Raw genomic sequence first — 19,049 nt, 5'->3', positions numbered from 1 at the left:
TCACCTGTCTCAAAAAGAAAAAGAAGGACTGGGGACATAACTCAGTGGAAAGCACCCCCCGAGCACCAAAGCACATCAAACCAAACAAATATCTGAAAGACAGTAGGGACTCCAGAGTATATGTGTGTATGTATAGATAAAAATTTTGGTTAAAATATAAAGTTAATAAAGATAGTTTTGAAAAAACTAACATGGTTGTTTTTTTAAAGAGAGAGAGAGAGAGAGAGAGAGAGAGAGAGAGGGAGAGAAAGAGAGAGAATTTTAATATTTATTTATTCATTTTAGTTTTCAGAAGACACAACATCTTTGTTTGTATTTGGTGCTGGAGATCGAACCCAGCACCACACGCATGCCAGGCAAGCACACTACAGCTTGAGCCACATTCCCAGGTCCTAGCATGGTTCTTAAGAGCTCAAAATAAAAATGCCACATAATCCACTAATAATAATTTTTTTGAAGCAGGGTGTTATTGTGAATATATGTACTCTCAGTAGCTCGGGAGGATGAAACAGGAGGAGCTTAAATGCAAGACCAGCCTCAGAAACATGGCAATAGCTTAAGTGACTCAGTGATATCCTGTATTATTTAAAAAATAGGGATGTAATGATAGACCCAACCTGATCTTTTCTTAAAATTGGGAGCCATCTCGCCATAAATCCATGAAAAGATAATTTAGGCTTTTCTATAAATTACTGCAAATTCTGAATCTGCTTGGAATGCCTGCCCGTGCCTTGAACCCACCCATGCCTGGCTCTCAGACAAGAGAGCAGCCCTATCTAAAACTTTAATGACACCTCATAAATATTGGCCTTCCCTGGCCAGACAATGACCCTCTCAGAGGCTCAAATGGTCCTAATAAATTCTTATGTTGTGTCCAGCAATAAATGTAAACTACCATTAGTGTGATGCTTGTCAGAGTTCTGTTATCTGTAACCCCCCTTTGTGTAACTTTCTGGCCTATAAAGCTGGGCTGCAGAAAAGCTGGGGTTTCTGTCTTGTTCCCACGGATTTGGGAGGGAGAGGCAGCCAAGCAGGTCGAAATAATAAGCTTGCTTTAATTTGATTTTAATTGGAGTCAGTAGTCTTTTCTTGTGTCCTGGTCTAACATTTTGGAGGCCCCAGCGAAAAGACCCTGCCAGACCAGATCACAAGACCAGACTGCTGGAAATTCTGAAGCCAGCATTCGCTCCAGGGCTATGGGCTGGAGAGCCACTCTAGGGGGTGCACACCTTGAGATGTTCCAAGGCCTTGGAGTGAGCCTCAGTCTCTGGAGCACTGCAGTGAACTGCCACACTAAAAATATTAGCAAGCACCTGGTGGAGGAGGCCTCCATAGGTAAATGGTGCCATTATAACATCTATTATCCAGTTAAGGGAGATCTCTTCTGAAGACCGAGAGGTGGCCTGAAAAGGCTCACATATACTCCTCTCCGGAACAGTAATGAGAAATTGTTCTGTCCTCTGTTCTGTTCTGTAGGGAATTCCTCTGGAAGGATAGAGAGGTGCCGACGGGCATGCACGCGCTCCTACCCTGGAGCTTTAGCAAGACGATGCATTGCTCCTCTGTTTTTCTGTTTCGGCACTGGGTTTCTGTTTTCTTGTGTTTTGTTCTGTGTTCTATATGTTTTTTGTTTGTTTGTTTTTGTGCCTTTTGTTGTGTGATTTCTCTGTTAAAAACTTAAGGATATTGGATGTGAAAATGGGTAATAAAGCAAGTAAGTCTGAAACCCCTTTGGACTGTGTTTTAAGGAACTGTGATGAACTTTATCCCCCTTTGTTAAGCAGGATGATTGAACCCCTAGCTGGCTGCTGGAGCACACCCACTGCAGAGGGCAATGCCTGCTGGGGATCTAAGAACTGAGTATCTCCTAGGTTAACAAGTGAACCTCCTTTAAAACCCCTTGTCCCTCCAAATCAAGAGAGTCACAACCTTTGGGCAGAGTCCCTGTGTTTCTTCTTTGTTAGAAAAGCAATAAACCTCCCTTTTTCTTTTTCTCAAAACCCTGTTCTCATTATTAAATTGCCATTAATTGGCTTCAAGGTCAGGAACCAAACTTTCAGTTACAAATGTTGATACCTCACCCCCCTGAAAATTTTTCAGAGCTGACTACTGAAGTGTTAGGAGATGGAGCATGCCTGGGGTAGAATGGAACCAGAGGAGCTAATCCTGTAAGTAAAAGCAGGGACTGAGGGACACCCAGCAGCTGCTGAAGCCCTGTTTCTTTGGGGAATTCCCTCCTTTTTTTCCTTGCACTGTAAGGATTATGCCACCTCTGTCTTCTTAAAAAAATAAAAAAGAAAAAGGGGACACTAAATGCAGTAAAGTCGCCATGGAGACCCTTGATTTTACATTTCTGGTTGCCCCTCTGTGAAAACATCTGGTCTCCTTGTGGGGGCATCTATAGTGTCACTGGTGAAGGAGATTTTTTTCTTATCTCCTCTGTTTTAAAGGTTTCTGTTTGTCAGCCACAGTCTGGAGCTCCTTTCTGTCTGTCTGACCTGTGTCTTTGTTTCTGGCCCTTTAAGACATGTGCAATAGTGTATTGATATCATAAATTGTTTCTTGGGAATGATCTTTGCTGAATGTGTGTCTAAAAGATGATGTTTAATTGTAACAATCTGGTATCTGAATGGGTTTTTGAAGCATTGCACAATCTTGCAGTTAAAAGTTGGGATTAGCTAATTGTTTAGTTTATGATTTCAGATAATTTATGCCAGAGAACTTAAATACTTAGAATGGAAAACTAAATAACTCTACTTCCAAGTTGGCAAGTTACTTCCAATCATTCAGTTTTTTTCCACCAATTTTGAATTGAATAGCCTGGGAAAATGTCACTGTGTACCAGTGCATTAATTTGGAAAAGGATAGTAAATCATAGTATGGAATCTGTTGACAAAACGAGATGTAAAGATATAAAATTTTGTGAATTGTATCTTAAACCTGTATCATTATTTTCAACATCCGAACCTGAAAATTATGACTTATGGTTAAAATGCCTTAGGCCTGAGGTGTCTGCTCAGAATAGCAGTTTTTCTTTCCAGACCTCAGCCAGGACTTATGTTGAAATGCAAATGAAAGAAGCCTGCAAACTCAGTATGAGACTGATCTGAGGCCTTAACAAAAAAGGTAAATTGTATGGTATTTACTAAATACTGGCCAGTCATTTTTTCTAGGATTCTTTTTTTTTTTTCTTCTTAGATTCTGTATTTTTTGAGCTCATGATTTTGATCCTACAGACATAGGTTAATGTTTTTCTGATCAGTTCTATCTTTGACCAACTGTGGAGTTTTTGAAATGTTGCAATGGAGATTTCACCTGTGAAAAGCTACAAGGCCTTTACTATTTTTATGTGTGCACACTTGTGTTAAGTGTTGTATGTCTATATATATACATATGTCTGTATATCATATATATGATATACAAATTAACATATATAAGAAGCGCTCATAAAAACAAAGTTTAAAAAGTGGATCCAAAGATTTAAATCCTGTGATTTAAATGGTTCAATTTAAATTGAATAAACAGATAAAATAAATGTCTTTAAATTTAAGCTTACATGTTTTTCTAGGTATTCAAAAAACTCATAAAATATTAATGTCTATAAAATGTCTAATATGCCTTGGTTCTAGGATTTTTCCTTCAACAACAACAACAAAAAATGGCTAGCACTGTTCAACTCACTTGTCTAATATTTTGGTAAAATAAGTAAAGTAAATTTCATATGGGTTTACTCATTCAAAAGTACTTTTTCTACATATCTGATTAATTTACTATAGTCTGTATGAGTTTGTTTTTACAATCAGTCATGTGTTAAAGAGACAAAAATTTCTTAAAACATAAGTTTACTCATTACATTGTGTTTATTAAGTTTTTTTTTATTTTCTAAAGCAAGCAACCATAAAAATTAAACAACTGGTTAAATAAAAACTGTTATTTTAGAGCATTGTACTGTCATTTTTTAAAAGCTAAACTTGGTTAATATAAAAACATCAAAGTAATTGTGATGCTATTAATGTGCTCATATCTTCCAGGTATACAAGTCTGTAAGGGAGAAACTTTAAAAGAGCATATATCAAGCTAGTGTTCTGAAGTTGTATGGTAAAAAAATATATATATTGGGGATTTATTTACTTGTTTTCAACAAGATATGTAAAGTTTTATGTTACTTTTTACATTGGGGAACAATTTACATGTATTTTTAGGTTAGTGAGAGCCTAAACTATGTAAAGGTTAAAAACTTTTTTAACCTTTCTTTAAGCCTTTCTTTAATTCATGTTTTAAATGTGATATCATATGGTGTTAGCTAATGTTCATGTGACCTCAAAGAATTTATGTAAACTTTGTAAAGTGATATTTAAAAAGCAAATATCAGCTTTAGAACTGGAACACTTACGATTTATAAAGAGCCGGGCCTTACCTGAGTTAAGGTTCTGTGTTCCATCTTACTATATGTGAGAATGACTACAAAAGCAGTAGGCCAGATTTTAGTTCCTTTAAAGTTATGTTCAAAAGTTTTTTTTTTTTATCTGTCAAGACTACTAGGATCTCAAACAGGGGATATAATGTATACCTCAGCCAAAATTCAGGGTAGCTATTAAATGAACTAAATATTTTCACTCTTGTTAATTTTATATTGTAATTTCCTTATAAGTGATCTAAAGATTCCCTGTTAGTATTTTACAGAAATTTTGCATTAAGAACACAACATGTATTAATTTAAGATAATAAGCCATCACCTAAAAGACAGATAGGATAATACAGATCCCATTTAATGAAAAAGATAAATAATTGTAAAGTTATACACATTAAAGCCCAGTACTCTTAATATAAGGGTGTTAAGATTTATTTGTTGGATGTTTAAGATTAAGTTTTAAAATGTTGAAGCCTTGTGAGGGAATTTCTGTACACTGACATGCTCCAGTTGCTGCAACATTTATTCAGTACTCATGGTCTTTTTTTCTCTCATCGAAGCACCCATTCCCAGATGACTTTACAACCTGTTCTTCCCCAACCAGACTTCAAACCGAACTGACTTCTAAAAGGAAACTCATGTCCCTCATGGCGTGTCTCCTCACATCACCCCCTCTCAGCTCAGAAGAAGCCAAGACAAGTGATGCCCCTTTCTTACAACAATGGAGCCAACAATAAATAGACTGTCAATATAAGTAATTAATTGAGTCAGATCAAATCAGGGAGACCAGTTTTGGGTGAGTTCAAAAAATGTTGGAGACTGTTACCTGAGGAATTAAAATTCTCTCAGTGCTCTTTCCCTACCTTATCAAATATTTGAAGAAATACATAAAAAGGTGGGGGAGTGATAGACCCAACCTGATTTTTTCTTAAAATTGGGAGCCATCTCGCCACAAAGCCATGAAAAGATAATTTCAGCTTTACAATAAATTACTGCAAATTCTGAACCTGCTTGGAATGCCTGCCTGTGCCTTGAACTCACCCATGCCTGGCTCTCTGACCAGATTGCAGCCCTCTCTGAAACTTTATTGATGCCTCACAAATCCTGGCCTTCCCTGGCCAGATAACGACCTCCTCTGAGGCTCTAATGACCTTCCTAAATTTTGATGTTGGGGTCACCAATAATGTAAACTACCATTAGTGTTATGCTCCTCAGAGTTTTGTTATCTGTAACCTCCCTTTTTGTAACTTTCTGGGCTATGATGCTGGGATGCAGGAAAGCTTCGGGTCTGTCTTGTTCCTGCAGTTTTGGGTGGGAGAGGCAGCCCGGCTGGTTGAAATAATAAGCTTGATTTAATTTGATTTTAATTGGAGTCAGTGGTCTTTTCTTGTGTCCTGGTCTAACACCACCAGACACTGAAAACAATTATGATGAGTTCCTGGCCACAAATTTCAGTTCCTGACATTGCCAGTCTCAGTGGCTTCAAACAGCCTTCCCTCCCAGTCTCAAAATAAGAACACACACTTGCCATTTCCTGGCTTTCAGTATGCTTAGTGTCCCTGCTGTAGTTTTTTCAGCTCCTGTGTAGCACAGAAGCCTGGAGCTCCAGATCTACAACAGAAAACATAGAAATGGATTCAAAGAATGCCAGGCTCCAGAAACACAAGGACAGGAGAATGTGAAAGCCCACCCATCATCACTGGCTCTGTGTTGATTGGACTGTTCTCACCTAAGAGAGAGATTGGAAAGGGCTTCAGGCACTTCCTCCAAACTGAGGCTAGTAGGTTTACTGTTTGAGTGACAGTAAGTTGCATTCAGACCAGAAACAAAGTCACAAAGACTGGTTCTTGGTTGCTTTTTTTGTTGATAAAGGACTCGGGATCAACCATGTGCTGTGATGCATGACTGTAATCCCAGCAGCTTCACAGGCTGAGGAAGGAGGATTGTGAATTCAAAGCCAGCCTAAGCAATAATAAAACATTAAGAAACTCAGTGAGACACTGTCTCTAAATATAATACAAATAGGGCTGGGGATGTGGCTCAGTGGTCATGTGCCCCTGAGTTCAATTCCCAGTAGGAAAAAAAAAACAATGGGGGATCAGATCAAGAGGTACTCACTACAGAGCCCCATGACAACAGATGAATGCATTCATGGGTGGATAGACACAGAGATAGAGTGTTGGGACAGGGTCTCATATTCTCCTGTGATGGCTTTATTTTTTTAATTTGCTGTGAATTGCACTAAATGCTCAGGACCAAATTATTTCATGGCAGAGATTCCTCCAAATACATGGATCCAGCACTGAGAGAAGTACATTTGTCATGTATATAAGGATAAATCAATTCATGAATACATATGTGTATATTTTATAAAAAAAATTACAATTACTTTAAATTTTCTTTAATATTTATGTTCTCTGGTCTTATGAGAAAACAGCTTGAGATTTCAACTCATTATTAATTCCCTGAGGCAGTAATATCCCCACTCCTTTATACATTAGGAGACACAGTAAAATGCTAAAGTTTCTAGTATTAACATTAATAAATAAAAAGAGGTGGAGTGGGCCAGGTCTCTAGATCTGTCAGTATCCCATACCCTAGAGTATAAGTAACTAAATAATAATTATGATTGGAGACTAATCATAGGATTTTGTCTTTTTTTTTTCTTTTGGTATGGGGTACTATGAGAATATTAGCACAAATCACAGGCATTTATGTCTCTCTCTCTGTGTATATTTATCTATATATATTATTTTCATAACTTAATACATCCCATCAACAGAGTCAACTTTAGATTTAAATGAAAAAAAAAGTAAATCACTATTGCCAAGGTCAAGCCCCTGTATGGATCAAGGGATCCTGAGGGACGAGTGGTGTCTGGTGCTGAAGGATAAGTAGCCTCCATGAAAGAAAAGGAGACAGGATGATGGTTTCAAGTTATGAGCAGCCTTCAGAAGGATCTGCTGCCCTAGAGGGCCTTTATTATTTTTTTGTTTGTTTGTTTTACAGGTTTTTTTACCTTTTGGTAGTTAATGGATAGCATCAACACTTCTTTGGTTTACATAACTTTCAAGAGTTACAATCTTGTCAAACATATGTTAATTATCAAAGATATTAAGCACATTATATAAAATTTTTCCTGTAACTTTGCCAATCATGATTAGTCTTTTACATTTTCACCTCAGTCTCTAGGGGCTCGAATACAAAACTTGACTACCTGTCTCTTGACCTATTATTATCTTTTAACTTTAAATCATACCTATAATTATTCCATTGACCTTTAAATTTAAAATATACTTATAATTATTGGTAAGCTTTCTTACTCCTAAAGTTCCCATAAATAACACTAAAACAGTGAAAGCCTATTTTTTAGAAGCCTACTACTCTGAACTGTCTCAAAAATATATCTATATTAAATTTACATTATTTTGTTTTTAATTTCCAACTAATTTCCTTTGTTCATATGACCTATTTAACCACTTTCTTAAAAGAGTTTCTTTGATCATTGTACAAAGTATACCAATCCTCATGTCTTTGTGATCTTTAATTAAAAGGCAGGCTCTGCAGCTCAAACCATTTGTCATTTTTATTAACTATTTTTTTCCTATTTTCTTTTTTTTAAATTTATTTTTTTAGTTTTCAGTGGACACAACATCTTTATTTGTATGTGGTGCTGTGAATCGAACCCAGGCCGCACGCATGCCAGGTGAGCGCGCTACCACTTGAACCACATCTCCAGCCCTTGTTTCCTATTTTCATCATGAATTCCTGTGTAAAGTAAGAGAGTATATTAGTTGGAGGCATATATGTCACAAAAGTGTGAGTTTAGGATTGGGGGCTTAGAGTAAATTGTTAATTTTTTCTCAGGAAACTTGATTTGAAATCTTTTCCCCATAAACTTCTTGAGAAATAAAACTATTTTGTGTCCTCAGAGATATTGAAACACATCTCAGGGCATGTCTTAATTGTACCCTTAGTCTTATTCTGGGAGTTATCCTGCAATCTGAAGTAACACATTCTTTTATTATTGATTGATGTATAACCTTTTATTTATATCATGAGTATCATAAACAAAGCACTTAACATTCCTTATGGTTCCAGATTCCATATGGTTCTGCTCTGCCCCAGCATCCTGCAGTGTGACTGTGTCAGTGGGTTCAGGAACACTTCACCACACATACTATCTATAAGTCACCATATGACTTCATATGACTTCTGTGAACCTTGTGATTGAATCTTGGCACCCAGTCTATAGTATTGGAATAGTTATGTATCACTGGATATTAAGTCATTGTATAACTTATCGGCACATTTGAACCCTGAGCCAAATCCCCATCCCTATTTTATATTTTATTTAAAGAAAGAGTCTCACTAAGTTTCTTAGCACCTGATGTTCACTGAAGCTGGAATTGAACTCATGATCCTCCTGCTTCAGGCTGAGAAAATACTGGGATTGATTTCAGTGTGCACCACTGCACTCGGTTCAGTTCACATATTTAATGCCAGCATTCCCTCTCTGCATTGTCAACTATTTTATTTTTTCTATTCAACATTCCAAATGAATGCAGTATTTTTAATTTTTTTGAAAAGAACTTCATTGCAGTTTAAAGATTTTGCTTTCTCTTTGTGAGCATTTTACATGAGAGAAAAGAAGACAAGTAACTTGAAAATTTAAAAAATAAAAACAATGTCTGTCTCCTCCCTCTGTCTTCCCAGGCACATTCACCTTATCAAAACGTCTGATTTAAAATTTTTCTTTTATTACGTTCCTGTGTGATGCATCCTCATTCTAACCTTCCATATTGTGTTAAATGGGGGTTTCATAACTGCCTGATAAAATTGTGAAGAGCTATCATATCTAAAGTCTGTTGAAGTTTCTAGTGAATATCCTTCTTTTTTTTTCTTCCAGAGAGCAGTATAAAGTACGAAGTTAAGGCACTTAAGAAAGTCTCCGAGAGCCCTTCAGATGTCAATGATCTTTTAGTTATACAGGGCTGGGACCCTCTGGGAAACTGAGGTACTTTGAAGACCATGCCCCTTAAAATGCAGTTTTTTTTTTCCAATTAAGACATAAAGTTCTCAAACTTATCGATCAGAGTAGCAACCAATTAGTTTATTAGAAGTGAAGTGAAAGAGGAAAAAGACGACACTCTGAAGAGAGAGAATTTTCTGTCTGAAAAGAGAACATGTCTCTCTTGCAGGCTCTCTTGTATTCCAGTTTTCTTGGAGATCTAAACAGAGATTCCAAAGGGTCCTTTCCAGGTACAGTTCTTGATTTTGTACTGATAGTTAGAATAACATAAAACTCTCAAGTATTCACTGTCATGACAACTTTAGGTTAATTAGATTCATGCTCACCATTTCTAAATTAACTCATAAGCAAAATTGTTGCAGATTTTTTGGTTATTAAGAATTACCCTTGTTTCTCTGATTTTCAGAATCTGGTCTTTAGCACTTTCACAAAATTCTCCTGTTTAGAGTAACATAGGTTGCTCTTATAAACATTATTTTGAAACTGCATTTCTCCTGCAGATAACAATTTGTTAAGGAATGTGACATATCCTTTCCAGCTAAGCCAGAAAGGATGCAAGTAAATTGCTTCATAGAAAATAAATAATGGGGTCAGTATGTTGGTCCTATTCATTTCTTTCTTTATTTGTTTGTTTGATTATGGTATTGTGTGTTGAATCCAGAGCTAGCCTACCACTGAGCTACATCGCCAGCCCTATATTTATATTTTATTTAGAGACAAGGTCTCACTGATTTTGTTAGTGTCTCTTGGAGAAGTTACTAAGACTCGCTCTAAGTTCATAATTTTCCTGCCTCACCCTCCCAAACTACTAAAAATACAGGCATGTGGCACCATTACCAACCTAACATTTATCTAAAAAAAGTACTTCATTTCTTTTACCAGGTTCTGTAAATAATGCTATAATGAAAATAGACATGCAGTGGTTCTATGATGTAATAACTCCAGTATTTTTTTTTTAGATTCATACCCAGAATAACATCTAGTGGAACATAAGCCGTTTTTATTTTAACTTTCTGAAGAACCTTAATACCATTTTCAAAAATAGCTTTATTCAATTGATATTCTCACCAATATTTTTTTCAACTGAGTCTTTTTATATGATGCTTGCATGCTCTGGAGTACCTATTATCTTTCAGATTTTTATATTTTAGTTCTTAATATTTTATTTACGTTTTGTTAGTCATAGATAGACAAATTACTTTTATTTTATTTATTCATTTTTATGTGGTACTGATTCTTAAATATAGTGCCACTGATGTGCTGTGCAAGCACTCTGCAACTAAGCCAGAACTCTATCCTCAGTCTTTGAGATTTTAAGCATAGGCATTCTGACAACACTGCACAAAGTGCAGGATATTTTTTATTTTACTGATACTTTAAATTACTGATGCAAGTGTGTTATATTCCAGGATTTCAAGTAGCCAGAGGAAGAGTGTCCTGTAAATATTTTCTGTGATGAAATGAAACAAGAATCTGCGATTTGTAAACTTTGTTAACACTACTGCTGAAAATTTTTGTCTTTGGAAGTGTTACAAACAATGCAAATCCAATGGCTTGAAATACATCAAGATTTGCCCATGCTCGTCTCTATTGCTTTTAGCAATTGAAAGTTTAAGATACACTCCCTTGAACAGAAGTTGCTAATGTTAGACATTCAGTGCATGGAGAAACTTATTCTGAAAACCTACTGTTAGGCCTGGAATTATTAGTGGTGTAAACAAGGGTAGGTCAGGTCTCAGAAAGTGCTCAAATTTTACTGAGTCTTTCAGGAGATTGATTAATTTTCCCCTTTTGTACCCTTTATTGAATCAAGAGTGAAGTAATTCTTCCAACAAGAGAAGTTAGTAAAACCACTGGTAAATCTCTTTTTGGGAAAAACTGACACCTTTGAGATGTAATTTTTCTGCCCTGACTTCAGGTTGTGAAACAAATCAAAAGACTTACTTGGTCATAGAAGAAAACCACTTTGTAATTTTCACATTTACATTTCACTCCTTCTTTAACCAGTGGATAAGTTAAGATAAAAATTACAGAAAATTTTAAAGTCAGTTTATATATTATCTCAATCTCCCCTTATTTAAGGTGCCTTCAAACTTTTAGGAATATTTCTGAAATATGTGGCACTTCAGTAAACAACTCAAATGCCCACGTGTACCCTAGCTTTTTCTACTCATTTGATTGTAGATATTCTTTCACTTGTCCAATGTATGTAAATCTCATAACTCATTTATGACTTTGTCAAAGTAACACACATGAGTAAATGTGTATTAATATATTAGTAAAGAAAGGGTGGGTTAAAAGCCTTCTATTTTGCTCTATTTCTGTTATAGTCCAGCTGTGACGTGTTCCCCAAAAGCTCATATGTGAAACAATGCAGGAAGGTTTGGAGGAGAAATGATTGAGTCATAGCTTTAAAGTCCTCAGTGAATTAATCCCTGAATGAATTAACTATGTGGTAACTGAATTGATAGTGTGTGGCTGAAAAAAGTGAGAATTGGGGATAGAGCTTTGGAATCTAAATTTGTATATTCTCCCAAAAATGAATCTGTCTCTTTACTGTTATCACTATGTCAGTTGATTCCCTCTACCACACCCTTTTGCCATAATGTTCTGCCTCACCTTGAGCCCTGAGAAATGGAGCAGTATTCTATAGGCTAATACTTTTGAAACCCTAAGCCTGTAAATAAACTTTTATTCCCCTACAATTTCTCTGGTCAATTTGTTAGTCACATTGTTGAAAAAGGCAGCTAAAACAACTTCTAACTTGATCTCTCCTTAATATCTGCTCTTTGTGATGATTTTGAACCCAGTACCTTACATATTCTGCAAACAAACGCTCAGGAAAATGTGACCCATCTAGCTTTAGATTGTATTGTATTATCCATTTACTTCTAGCCTTATTTTTGATGTGGATAGGCTTAGACCATTTTATTTATCTCAAAAATACAAGAAATTACATGCATATGGATTCATCTTTGTGTTTGGTTCATACTATGACTCCTTGGATTTCAGTATTGTATTATACATTCATTATATACATCAGTTTCTCTTAATGATACTAATAGTTCATTTGATTCTCTGAAGCTTAGGTTTTGGAGGTATTTCATAAATACTTTTCATTCCATGTAATTTTTTTTCAGTCTCTTTCTTTTAATAGAGAAGCATGCTGAAATTTCTTTGTTAATGTTTTTTTCTTAGTTGTAATCATAATAACTTTATTTTATCTATTTACTTTTAGGTGATGCTGATGATTGAACCCAGTGCCTCACATGTGCTAGGTAAGCACTCTACCATAACCCCAGTCCTACATGCTAAAATATTGATGAAAATGTTATAGATTTCATTCAAGGAAAATTGTTTTCTTTGTAGTGATGTATAGTATCTAAACATGTGTGTAATTGGTTTTTTTAATGTCCTAATTCAAGTTTTATTTACCAGTAAATTCTACATATTTCCCTTTAAAATGTATATGCAATGTATGAAGTAGTATCAAAATGTTACCTTTATATAATACTGATGTGGTGTTTTTACTGTTTGTTAGGCTGAATGTAGTGTGGCAAAAAATGTGTCTTGACAGTAGAAACCACTTTACTCACACTTTATTATTTTTACGTTTCTTATGTGCACATTATATTTTCTTTCACCTTACAGATTTCAACTGTATGGACCATGCAGCTCTTATTTTATATATTATTATGGTTTTTAAGAGCAGTCATATTTATAAGTTAATGTTACTGGTGGGGAAGTGTCATGTCCTTCAATAGGCACACATTTTTTTACACAAAGATAGCCACTTATAATTAATCTGTAGTTCATGAGAACTTTTCCCTCCACATCTTCATGAATACTGTTTAATTTTATGTATTTGGTTATATTTTATTTTTTATGAGTACTGAACCCTTAGATATCACCTGTATAAAGAGAATATTCAAGTTATTTGACTGTTCTTCTCATGATGTCCTTGTCTTTTTCTTCCTGAATGTATTTATTCATGCATCAGGCAATTTATCTTACCTGTTACTTTGTACCATTTAATGGTATAACGTCATTTATTGATTATTTTAATGCCCAATTTATTAATTTGTTTAACATTTTGTTTTGTGCAACTTTGAACAGAAATAAGTTTCCCATTGCTGTGTGCTTCTTATGACTAAAATCAAGGGTGCCTTTCCATTCAAAACTAGACTCTAGTCTTAATATTATATGAGACAGAGTCTCAATAAGTTATTAATCATCTCTGTGAAATTTCTTTTATTATTATTATTATTGTTGTTATTATTTATATGAGGCAGTGGAATGCATTATAATTTTTATTACACATGTAGGGCACATGCTCTATGTTTCTTGCTGTATACAAAATATATTCACATCAATATGTGTCTTCATAAATGTACTTTAGAGAATGGTTTTTATCAGATTCCACCATAATTGCAAACCCTCTGACACCTCTCTTCTCCCCTACCCTGCTACCCTATCTAAAGTTTGTCTATCCCTCTCATGTCCCTCCCTACACGACTATGAATCAGTCTCTTTGTATTAAAGAAAACATTCAGCATTTGTTTTGGGGGGATTGGTTTTGTCATAACTTCTTAAGCAGTTGATACTATGAGCAATACCAACACATTCACAATAAAACTTACTATTTCTTATAGTAACTATTGAATGTTTTATAAGTACATATTGACTGTCATTGAAAGACTTATTATGTTGCACTCAGCAAGATTAAAATCACTTTGTGTGTGTGTGTGTGTGTGTGTGTGTGTGTGTGTGTGTGTGTGACACAGATACCCCATAGATATGAAACTTTATTTAGAAAGGATGGCAATTTTCTACTAATCAGCAGTGGAAACTTTTATTTTTCATTGTCTAATTGTAAAGATTTTTTTTAAAGATTCTGTTTTACGGATAGGATTATGGCTCAATAGTAGGGTGCTCAGTTAGTACATGAGAGGCATTGGGTTTGATCCTCAGCACCACATTAAAATAAAATAATAATAATAAAAAAATGATATTGTGTCCACTAACAACTAAAAAAATTTAAAATTCTCTTTTTGGTACACTGATCTCTCTAAGTTTATAACATACAATAATGTGTTGCATAGTGATCTTTTAGTCAGTGATGGAATTTATATACAACAACAGCTACAATATATAGCCTAAGATTGTAGTAGTATACAATCTAAATGTCAGTATACAGTATGATATTTGCAACAATGGAAAAGTCATTTTGAGTGCATTTCTTAGAGTGTATGCCTGTCTTTTAATGAGGCATTTTTATACACATACTATACATTACAAGAACTGATATAATTTTTGTATGACTGTTATATCTCAGATTTACCAAAGCATGCATGAAATTTTATTTGTCTATCAAAGATCAAGAATTTGACACCACTGACACAATAATGGCCATTACTGGATATTAGTTTATTTTGAATATTATACTATTGTTGTTGTTGTTATTATTATTATTATTATTATATGGTATTGAACTCAAGGGCACTGAACTCCTGAGCAACATTGCAGCCTTCATTGCATTTTATTTAGATATAGGATTTCAGTGAGTTGCTTAGCGCCTCCCTTTTGCTGAGGCTGAGTTTCAAATTATGATTCTTCTGCCTCTCCTACCTTGTTAGTTTCACAAGATTCTTACCTGCTTTTTTCTTTGACATCACATGCCTGCTATCCTCTCATGCTGTTCATTGCTGGACTCAGCAGTTTTAGATATTCTCCTTTTCACGTTTTGACACCATTGTTGGCAGATCCAAGATCTTTAATTAGATAGTCCTTAATACACAGTTTCTCATTTTGACTCCTTGGTGTTCATGCTCAAGAAGAACTTGAAAAGTGTTCAACAGATATCTATAAATGGTATAAAATGTGAAGAAAAAAATATCTATAAAAAAAATTAAAACATACTGACATTTATCTTTGGATAAATAATAAATTGTGAATTAAGGTAGCACCAGCACTATCTTATGGAGAAAAGTAAGCATATTTCAAGAAAGATAAGAAAATAATAATGAGAGAAACAATAGAATAAAAATACATTTTTACTTTGAGAAATTGTTTTTTGAGAACTTTCCAGCTAAATCTAGCACATAATTTTATAGGGGTAAGAGACACCCATGAAATTGATGCCTCACAAGTATCTAAACAACCTCATGGTAAGGAAACCTTTGACAGTAATACCTATAAAGCATGAGAATGAATCAAATAAGGGTGATGAATACTCCTCTGTAAAAGTGCTTATAAAACATAATTTTTCATTGAATCCTAATGTAAAAGATTATTTGTTTGCATAGAGACTAGATAGTACTTTTTTCAGATGTACAAAAAGGGTAAGATGCTGATTAAACTCACATCTTCTAGCTAGAATCATATGAAAGAGAACATAATTAATTTATGGAAAGAATGTTGTTTTATTTTTGGTCCTATTATTTATTTGTATTTGAACTTAATCTTCCACTAATGTGATATGCAACTCAAAATAATACAGTTATTTCTCTGAGTCCCTCATTTATTGACTACAGAATGACAAAATTTAGATTTTGCCATTTCTTATATTCTTTATACCAGAAATCAGAGGGCTAAAGGTTACTTTAACTATACTTGGAGTTGGGGTTTTGCCTCAGAGAAAGAGCACTCACCTAGCATGTATGAGGAATGCAGTTTAATGTTCAGCTCCATACAAAAATCAATAAATAAAAAAATAAATGTATTTTGTCCACCTACAACTAAATAATAAATGTTAAAAATTACTGACTGATCTTTACTCAGACAATAATATTTTAACTTTATGTCTTTTATAAACAGTTCCATGAAGGGGCTGGGGTTGTGGGTTAGAGGAATATCACTCACGTAGCATATGTGAGGAAATGGGTTTGATTTTTTGCACTACATATAAATAAATAAAATTCTCTATAAAAAAACTCCATGACACAAATCAAAAGAAAATGAGACTATTTATTTATTAACAAATATTTAATAACACTGACTTCTCAGGAGAGTTTTGGTTTACACTTAGACCAGCACAAAAAAATTCCAGAGTTCTGTCAGAATTATGATTCTTTGTCTTACAAAAGTAGAGGATATATTTCAATCAGTGTATATACTTTTTGTTAGCTTAAAAAATAACTTTTTACAATGTAATTATATACTATTCTTAAGAGTCATGAATTTTTGGTGGTTGTGCCAAGATTAAAATATAAATAATAAATTCTACATTGGAAAAAACATTTTAAGGTAGTATTTGTTTTAAAAAATTGGTAAACTGGGTAGTCATGGTGGTGCATGACTGCAATCTCAGTGGCTTTGGAGCTAAAACAGGAGGATCACAAGTTCAAAGCAAGCATCAGCAATGGCAAGACACTGTGCAACTCATTGAAACTGTCATAGATGGAATACAAAATAGTGCTCAGAATGTGACTCTGAGTCTAATCTCTATGACCCACCCCCCAAAAAAAAATTGCTAAAATCCCAGGAGCATGCCTGTCATACAACCGGCTTGAGAGGCAAAGGGAAGAGGAGAACTAAAAAAAAAAAAAAAAAAAAAAAAAACAGGCTTAGAAACGTAGCAAAACCCCACGCAACTTTCTGATAACCCTTTCTGAAAATTAAAATAAATAAATTAATAAAATTTTGGGGATGTGACCCAGTGGTAAAGTGTCCCTGTGTTCAATCCATTAATTCTCCAAATGGTAAACTAACTATCATGAAAATGAAAACAACAAAATATATTTATATTTTTAAAAATCATTTAGTTAATACATACATTTCATTTTCAGATGCCACACACAAGCAACCAGATATCTAAAAACAGGTTTTATATTAAAGTTATGAAAATTGCAAATGTCTCTCAAAACTAGATCAAGACTTCTCAGCAGACTAGACACTTTCTATTGAGCTGCTTGTGCTATCACTTGGATGTTTCTTAACTAAACTTTTCGTAGATAAAAAAAATACTGCAAAAAAAATTTTAAAACTAACAGGGATATCCTCCATGCAAGCCTCATAGATATGCACACATATATGTCTTGATATTATATACCTCTTTTTGCCACTTCATAAATTATAACATTTTCGTGACAAATTGAATGGAAGAAACACTTTATAATCATATGTCATGGGTGAGCTGTATTTGGTCCTGTAAGGAACAGATTTATCTGTGAAATAATTAGGGTTACTACTCTCTGAACAGAAGGATAAGAACAGTCATGAAATTCAGACATTTCAATGATTCACTGAAGACAATTTATTTATTTATTTATTTTAGGTACCAAGTTTTTTCATTTCTAACCAATAATCTGGGCATGTCTCAACTTTTTTAAATCTCTTTTTGTTAGACTTTTAATCATGTAATGACATGAGACAGCGATTATGTCACAAAGAATGATAAATATATCATGGCAATCCCCATTTCAAAACGGTACAATGATATCACCATTTAGATATCTGTGACTTGTGAATTTTTACTGTAGAAATTATAATTGTTTTACTGTAGGGGACTGAGCATCCAAAACTAATAGTCACATTTTAAACAAATCCATAAAATTAAAAATTATTATTAAATTTTATTAGGAATTTTGATTTGATATGCTCTAATATTATTATTAGAGCATAGTGATTAATTTTATTGATAGTTGAATAATAATAATTAATTTTATTGTTTTAAAATTTTAATACATTTACCAAGTTCAAATACATTATTTCATTCACATTTTACATATTAAGTATGAGCAACTATGGTTGCAAGAGTTTTTTGTTTGTTTGTTTGTTAGTTTTTGTGTTGTTGTTGTTGTTGTTTTTCAGAAAAGCCTTTAAATGAAAAAAAAAATAACTGAATTGGCAATTTCAGGTGGATTTCCCAATTTTTCACAGCAGAATTAATTAAAGCACTGGGTGATGGTCACTGCACCCAGACATCATTTTCAATATAGACCTAGAACATTATCAGGAGAGCATGTCAAGATTTACAACATCAAACAAGGGTTAGAAATAAACATAGATATTAGGCCAGGGTAAAGAGCTCATGAATTACATCTTAGAGCATTTCAAGTAAAACATCTGAACATATACTTTAAAATTTAAATGAATACATTAATTAAGACTGAAATATTTCACAAAAATTTTATAACTGAAATGTTAGATCATTATTTCATGCAGAGGAACTTGTAAATTACAGAGCAGACATCAATTGTAAATGATCCAAATGCTAATGAAAGTTAAATGATAAACCTTGTTCTAAAAGATAAGCATTGCAAATCTAAAAATAAAAAATTCTCAGAAATTTGAATTATTATGAGAGGTATGAGAGGTGACATGATGCTGCATGTGGAAAATTCTACAACATACCTATGTGACGTGGTCACAGTCAAAACACAGGTGCATTAAATTATTTTATGAAATTACCTTCACACCATGTATAAAAACTATCGGAAAATTATAAGTTTTTTAAAATTCCAATGCCATCCACAAGATATTTCTGTCTCTCTGACTCTTAAAATAAAGTTATTATATCTAAATCTCTTTGAATATTCTCATTTGAAGCATTTGGATAAAAAATATTGAATTCAAACAAGTGAGGACTTAATGACACTAATGAAA

Source organism: Callospermophilus lateralis, unplaced genomic scaffold (assembly GCF_048772815.1).
Source record: "Callospermophilus lateralis isolate mCalLat2 unplaced genomic scaffold, mCalLat2.hap1 Scaffold_132, whole genome shotgun sequence".
Taxonomy (NCBI): Eukaryota; Metazoa; Chordata; class Mammalia; order Rodentia; family Sciuridae; genus Callospermophilus; species Callospermophilus lateralis.
Note: the sequence above shows the minus strand (reverse complement) of the source record.